Source organism: Dipodomys merriami, unplaced genomic scaffold, assembly GCF_024711535.1.
Source record: "Dipodomys merriami isolate MVZ:Mamm:240054 unplaced genomic scaffold, mDipMer1.0.p SCAF_611, whole genome shotgun sequence".
Classification (NCBI taxonomy): domain Eukaryota; kingdom Metazoa; phylum Chordata; class Mammalia; order Rodentia; family Heteromyidae; genus Dipodomys; species Dipodomys merriami.
The window spans coordinates 332,248-340,419 of record NW_027206193.1 but is presented as its reverse complement, the minus strand read 5'-3'; the positions used below and the strand labels follow the sequence as shown (position 1 = coordinate 340,419).

At 37.3% G+C, this 8,172-nt stretch overlaps 1 non-coding gene across 1 annotated transcript; it reads right to left on the bottom strand.

The window, feature by feature from the left end:
• Nucleotides 1-7,778: 7,778 nt before the first annotated feature.
• Nucleotides 7,779-7,885, bottom strand: LOC138814791 (U6 spliceosomal RNA). The gene has a single exon (XR_011368094.1). It is a non-coding gene; the product is annotated as a U6 spliceosomal RNA (small nuclear RNA).
• Between the last annotated feature and the right edge of the window lie 287 nt (nt 7,886-8,172).

The window sequence follows — 8,172 nt, the reverse complement described above, 5'->3', positions numbered from 1 at the left end:
AATAAAAAAAATGTATATTTATAAAGAGGTAGTACTGCTATTGAGGAGTTTAAGTCTAAGAGGTTTTAAACAGAATAATAAATTTCTGGATTGAGTTTTTACACAATTGGGGCTAAGGTGTAATAATCGACTACGGGTATATATGATGAGCAGAACAGCAATTATATCACACAAAGAAGAATGAAATAGAAGATAAAGTGAAAAGAATGAGAAGGAAAGGAAAAAGGATCAAAAGGTCAGTAGAGCTAAACAAAAAAAGTTTAAAAAAAGAAAAAAAGGACACACACACATACCCCTAAAATAGAAATTATAAGAGGAAAAAAACAAAGTTAATATAAAACAAAAAAATTAAAATTAAAAAAAGTTTTAGAAAAAATTTTTTATAAAAGGTACAAAAAAAGTGTGCTTTGATTTTTTTTTTTGGGGGGGATGGGAAGATCCTGTATCTCCCTTGTGTACGTAAACAGTCTCTTGTTGGAATCTATGGTCTGTTTGTGGTGTTTGATTTTCCTGTGGCTTGGTTGGTTTCTTAAGTCTGTTTGAGCAGGCAGAAAAATGTTCTGCTTTCCCCAGAATTTTATGATCCCCCTCCCAGGCTAGTTCAATGGGAGGGAAATATGCTTTGAGTATCACAAAAGAGGATGATGGCTGTTTCCTCTAGTTTGGAGATGCTGTGAGGAGGCTAGGTGTTGGGTAGAGTTGAGGCCTTTCAGCAAATAGCAGCTTTTCCCTGAGGAGCCAGCTTCGGGAGCCCAGCCTGGAGCCATTCTCAGGGTTTATGTTTACTGAATTTCAATTGATTGTCAAAGAAGCTGTAGGGAGGGGCAGCCTCTGGCTCTGTTTACCCAGTGAAGAAATCCACTGCTGGGGCTGGCAGAACTTGCTCAGCCTGGGCTGGGTGACATTTCCTTGGGTGGAGCTGAACCTGGCAGGTCAGGTTAGGGTCCTGTGACCTGCTAAATGACTCTTATTTTCTTCCAAGGCCTGAGTTGGGGCTAGCTGCTCTGCCAGGCTTTTGTCAGTATCAAAGATGGAGATCCCCCTAGTGGGTGGGAGGGGTGACCTTCCCTCCTCTGCTCCCTGAGAAGGAGTAAGGATGTCAGGCTTCTACTCAAGCCAGAGTCAGTTCCTGAGTCATCTCTGATGTGCAAACTACAGGATGAAAATTTCTGCTCCTTGTCAGTTCTTGCTGGTGTTGAGTAGAACCCACTTGCCCACCGCAACTGGTGCTTTCGTCCCAGACTCTCTGTTGCAGGTAATGCGGCTATGGCCACCTCTCCAGCTTCCACAGCCACAGCTGCTGGTAAGTGTTCAGATGTGTCTCCTTGCCTGGATTTTCCCTCTCTGGCCTAACTCTCTGTCCTGTGATGGCACACTTGTGATTCTCTGGAGTAGGACTGTTCACTGGAACACTAAAACTCCTTTCTATGCTAGAGCTTGTTTATCCTCCAGCTTCTTCTCTGCCATCTTCCAACACACCCTTTTACTTATCACTTCTGATCACTAATCCTCTCATGAAATTTTTTAGTATCTTTGAATAAATCACATGATTTGCATATACTTATCATCTTAAGGAAATACAGTAGGCTTCTACATATATCGTTCTATGTGACAAACCCTTACTTTTTGTTTCTCTGCTGAATAAATTGTCTTACAGGAAAGAGGTTATTGACAACTAATCTGGGTGTCATTTTCATTTTTTAAATTTGAAATATAATATAAACTTTGTTGTGACTTGTCATTTTCTAAAAATGAGAGATATTCATGAACACTAATATTTTGGTGACTTTAAGTATAGTGACACTTGATGTGGTAGTTCTTGTGTCTAATTGACTTAACAATTAGATTATCTATGTATAAACATGTGCATTGCACTTTTTTAATTTTTATACATAAAATAGTCACCAAGGATTGACTTTAAAGTGATAATGTGTGCTTTCTTCCTGTTCTAAAATTTATATTTATTTCATTAAATGAACTAGAAATACAAGTTTACTGCATCAATATAAAAGATCAGAACATATTTCTAATGAGAATGGAGTTATTGATTAAACAGAAAAGAGTAAAATAGTCAGGTTTCTTGCTTGAGACTGCATGTAGCTCAAGATGAGACTCAAAGATAAATTCATATTAATATTACTGAGATTTACATCACAATATAAGCAATATAGGTATTTTAAGGAATTGGTTATTCAAAACAGTAGATAACTAATGGATGAAGAATGGAACTGAAATTAGCAGAGGAAAACAATTCAACCTGCAAATATTATGATTTTATAATATTAACATGAAAGAAACGGAGCTTTTGCCTTTCTGAAGAAGAAAGTTTAGACAGTAATTTCAATGTAAGGCATCAGTTGTAATGAGTCTAAAGTTTTTCCTCCAAGATATCCAAGAATTCTATATTCATCCTCTGAAGAGTAAATAAGTAATTACTTTAATTAGCTTTGTTTAATATTAATTTACTTGTAGCAAACAAATAGGTTAAAATGTCTGCTATCTTTCTTTTAATGTAATAACATAAATTTCATATTATTACTGTCTCTTCATACAAGCCTGAAATAATTATTTCAAAGTAACACAAACAAAAAACAAAAATAACCTGATACAACCATCAAAAATCCTAAATTATGAGACACAATCAACAATGTATAAAATAAATCTGATGAAGAGGAAAAACAATGGCAGAATAACAAAAGGAAATTACCGTAACTCTCCCTAATGAAACAGAGATTTAGAGTCCTAGCAGGTACTCCACTTCTAAAGGGTCACACCAAGTCAGCTATAATTATATATAGATATACAATTCAAAAGAAGATTTTATACTGTCTTCACAAGAAAACAGAAATCTATGAAAAGTTACCCAGCCAGGCAGGTGTCTGCTGTGACTGTGTTGGCCAACATATTCAAAAGCACAGCTGCAGTGTGGAAAATAAAGTCCACATGGGAAAAAGCAGGAACAGAAGTATACATTGGAGACTGCCACATCCATACTCAGACAATTCAAGATACAACTGGACAGCCCGAATTGTCACTGTAACCACATGTATTAACATGACAACATCTCATAAGGCTTGGGAAAATTATACTCAGAGAAAAGAGAAAGGAATGCACACTCAGAGCAATATAGGTTTCATAGATTCATTCATTTATGGTAGGTAGAAGGTGCCTACAAATCTACAAGTGCAAGACAGAATCTACATCGTCCCAGATAGAATGGCCATTATCAAGAAAACTGACAATAGCGAATGTTGTCAGGGATGTAGCCAATGGGAAATCTCTTACATTGTTGGAGGGAAATTAAACTTGTTCAACCACACAGGAATGCCGAATGGACTTTCCTCAAAAGAATAAACATAGATTTCCCTTATGACCTCATAATTTCTGTCACAGACAATAATCCAATAAATAACAAACAAACCCTTGTTCAGGGTCCAGGCCCAGAGTTCAAGGACTGGAAAAAAAGTTACCACTGCTGGTATGTGTTTCCCCAACTATGAACCTTTTGACATAAGATACCAAATCATTCTATTTGCTGCAGCAGCATAGGACTTGAATGTAGTGGGTGATAAACTGGCTTCTTTGTTGAATTCTAGGCAAAGCTGTAGGCAGACCAAGAAAAAGGAGATTTGTTGTTGTTGGTGGTGGTGGTGGAGGGGCTTGAAGTCTATGCTTGGCCACTGTCTCTGAGCTCTTCAACTCAAGGTGAGTGCTCTACTTCTTGAACCACAGTACCACTTCTGGTTTTCTGGTGGTTAATTTGGGATGAGTCTCCGGGACATTCCTGCCTCAGCTAGATTTGAACGGCAGTCTTCAGATATCAGCTTCCTGAGTAGCTAGGATTACAGCTGTGAGCCACTGGCACTAGTCTAAAAATGGGGGAATTTTATTAAAAACTCCACCTCTTCACCTGTGTCTAAACCTCACCATTAGAACACTTCATTCTTGACTCATTTCATCAGACATTTGTAAATTTTCTCTTTCCTTCATGTGGGAATACTGCAGTAAATATCAACTCATTTGAGGTAATGGATCAATTATATGGTAATTGCTAGCACCTAAATCAAGAACATTTACATCAAAACAAATGAAAACCTCATTTGGAATAATTGTTTTCTCTTTTTATTACAAATATGTGCTTTATTACTTCCTAATGTGATATTGGACCTCCTAACAGAGTGATATTTTCTTTCTCTTCAGCAATTGGCCTTCTTCCACATGTGGTCAAATATTTAAGTATTCAAAATTTCCATTGACAATTCATTAAGCTGATTTCTAAGAAAATGTGCATTTCTGTAATGTGGTCTGCTGTCTTGTTCTTACATGCACAGGACTTCTATGATTTATTTGTTCTACAAGGAATACTATTTTCCAATCTTTGTGTGACCAATTTTAATCTCTCTGATCAGTCTTTCTGACCCTCTGGTGATTTTCAGGGCTATTTGGAAAACATGTCTATTCAGAACTTTTGTCCATTTTTAATCAAGTTCCTTGTTAATCTTATCAGTAATCTCTATATAGAAAATCAATAATTAATTCAAGGTAATAGAAAGAAAAAAATTAACAACTCCTAATATTTTTCAATTTTTAATAACATGATAGTGCTTAAATCATTTTCTGTTTATGCTTGAGACTATATAACACCATTTTGTTAGACGTTTTAAAGGCTATATGTATTTTATTTATTTTATACTGATTGCTCTTTCCAAAGCCTGCGTGTCTAATTTTCCTGGTCTCATGTAGTACAGATTTCAAACTGAAGAATAAATTGAAGGAAGCAAACAAAAAATAGAGTTACCCTCATCTGATGATGCCTCTACTAGAATGAAGAAAGAGTTCATCCTGCTAATGACCTATGATAGGATATCAAAAAGAGAATTCATTCTTCTAGGGCTTCCCTATCTTTGCAATTTAACTTAAATGATGTAAAACACAATATACTGCTCAGTTACTTTTAGGTTTTTATCAGTTTTGCACATTTTCATATGCATTTCCCCTTACTCTACAACATTACTTCATTATTCTGTCCTTGATATTTTTACACTATCAAGACATAATATAACCACTTTGATTTACAGCATGAGAAGTTATGCACCTGGCTTCCTTGGATGCAAAGCATAGTCAATGGATAACATTACTTCTGGTTTCTCACTACATGTAATGATTTCTGTAATACATATCACATTCTGTTTAGTATTAAAAAAAAAAAAAAACTGTTAGCCGGTGCTGGTGGATCATGCCTATAATCCTAGCTACTGAGGAAGCTGAGATTTGAGGATTGCAGTTAAAACCCAGCCTGGGCATGAAAGTCTGTGAGACTCTTATCTCCACAAATCCACTAGAAAACTGGAAGTGGAGCTGTAGCTCAAGTGGTAGAGCGCTAGCCTTGAAGTGAAGAGCTGAGGGACAGCGCCCAAGTCCAGAGTTCAAGCCCCAAAACCAACAACAACAACAAAAAAAACCTGCTGGCTAAGCTGAAACCTCATTCATAGAAGTTTATGTTAAGTATTTCGCCAGTTTTATGTCTCTTAGTTCTTAAGAAAACGTTTGCTATAATGCTAAAGTTATTCTCATTTTAGTGTTGAGAAAATTGAAATTAAAGGCACTAAGTGCATGGCCTAAAGACACACAGGAGGAAGGAAATGAGTCAAAGTTTCCATAAACCTTTCAGCAATACAAAAATGGTAGGTAAAATCTCTCCATTCTCTTATACTCTCAATTCAATATTCATATTGTCCAAAAACTGATAGCATAACAATTATTGCCCATGGTAATTGCTTTCTGCCACATTTTGTCTTCAACACAGACTGTGTTGGTGACATTGTGTTATCATGCACAGACTGAGATTATACATTGAGAGCCCAATTTCTTCTGTCCCACAGTTCTATTATCCTTTTAAAAAAGTACTAAAACTTTTAAATACCATCATTTACTGTCTTGTAAGAATCCCAAAACGAAAGAAATTCACATATAATCACTCCAAAATGCTTTAAAAGTAGCAAATGATAAAAGAGGACTCTGTGAAGTAAAGTTTCTTCTACTTTTAAAATTATTCCTATAGCCTTGTTCTTTTAAAATTATTCTTATAGCCTTGTTCTGGTTGGTCACACCTGCAATCCTGTCTACTCGGCATATCTACTCAGGAGCTTGAGATCTGTGGATAAGTGTTGGAAGCCAATCAGGGCAAAAAATACATAAAATTATTTTTTTAATGTAAATGAACTAGAAAAGGGTCAGGAATGAAGAAGTAGCTCATATACTAGCTCACCAATCTAGAGAAGAAAGGCCTAGCAAGACCTTGAATCCCTGAGCTCAAACTGAGCATGCCAACAAACAGGGACACACACACACGCACTCATGCACGTGTGCACACACACACACACACACACACACACACACACACACTTAATCAAAATATCTTCAGGTCAGTGTTTTGTATTAATTTCTTTGTTAACGATATTATATGGGTAAAATAATAGAAATAAGCTCTATCTCAGAACATTTTTAAACGTTTATTATTATGAAAATACTGTACAGATGGCTGGGAAGGTGGCTCAGTTGTAGAGGGCTTGCCTTGCATGCTCGAAGCCCTGGGTTCGATTCCTCAGCACCACATAAGCAAAAAGAAAAAAAGCCGGAAGTGGCACTGTGGCTCAAGTGGTAGGACGCTAGCCTTGAGATGAAGAGCTGAGGGACAGTGCCCAGGCCCAGATTTCAGGCCCCATGACCGGACCCAAAAAAAAAATACTGTACAGAGGGTTCACAGTTACATGAGCAAGGTAGTGAGTACATTTCCTATCAAGAATTGTTACCTCCCCTTTGTTTTTCCCCCACCATCCCTTCCCTTCCACCTCTACAAGTACACTGCTCACCACTCACCACCTCTCCACCCCAACCCCGCCTAAATTGTAAAGTTCGTTTTTCAACATAGTGTCTTATGCATCTCATTGTTACAATGGGTTAAACTATATCTCTATTTAAGCATTTTGTTTTTTCCCTTTCCTTCCCCTATTTAGAGAATTTTATATACAAGATGCAGGCGCACCAACATCAAATACTGTGAAAACAGGGGTTATGCTATGTGGGAGGACCATATAAAAAAACAAAAAAAAACTAATATTGTACATTATAAATGCGTTAGAAACAACAGCAAGAAAAAAAATTTGTGTTCCTATCTTGGGGTTCATTTAGCTTAACATCACCTTATCTAGTCATATGCATATAGCTTTTGACCATTTCTGCTTATCCCAGACATAGATTTACTTATTGCAAATAAGGGATACCATGGGACCTGTATTTCTTTGGACTTGGCTCATTTCAGTTAATATAAATTTTTCTAAGTTTTTCCATTTCATAACAAATTGGGTGATGTCATTCATTCTGATGGATGATAGAATTCCCATACACACAAACACACTCACTCACACACACACACACACACACACACACACACACACACACACACACACACACACACACACATACACACACACACACAACGTTTCCTTGATATATTCATCTACTGAGGGGCATCGGGGTTGGTTCTATATCTTACCTATGCTGCAATAAACATAGTTGTGCTGGTAGTTTTAGTATGGTCTTGTTTGTGATCATTTGGGTGAATGCCCAAAAGTGGGATTTCTGGGTCATAGGGGAGCAGTATTTGGAATCCTTTGAGGAACTTCCATACTGCTTTCCAACTGGTTGAAAAAGTCTACACTCCCACCAAGAATGCAGTAGGGTTCCCTTCTGGCCATATCCCCTCCAGCTTCTGTTGTAAAAATTTGGAAAGCTTCACGAATTTGCGTGTCATCCTTGCACGGGGGCCATGCTAATCTTCTGTGTATTGTTCCAATTTGAGTGTATGTGCTGCCGAATTGAACACCGAACATTTTTTATTTATAATGTGGAATTGATTTTCTTTTCTTTTTTTTTTTTTTTTTTGGTCTGGTCATGGGGCCTAACTCTGGGCCTGGGCACTATCCCTCAGCTCTTCAGCTCAAGGCTAGCGCTCTACCACTTGAGCCACAGCACCACTTCCGGCTTTTTTCTTTTTGCTTATGTGGTGCTGAGGAATCAAACCAAGGGCCTCATGCATGCAAGGCAAGTGCTCTACCACTGAGCCACCTTCCCAGCCCCGAAATTGATTTTCTTAAACAAGATAATTCAACA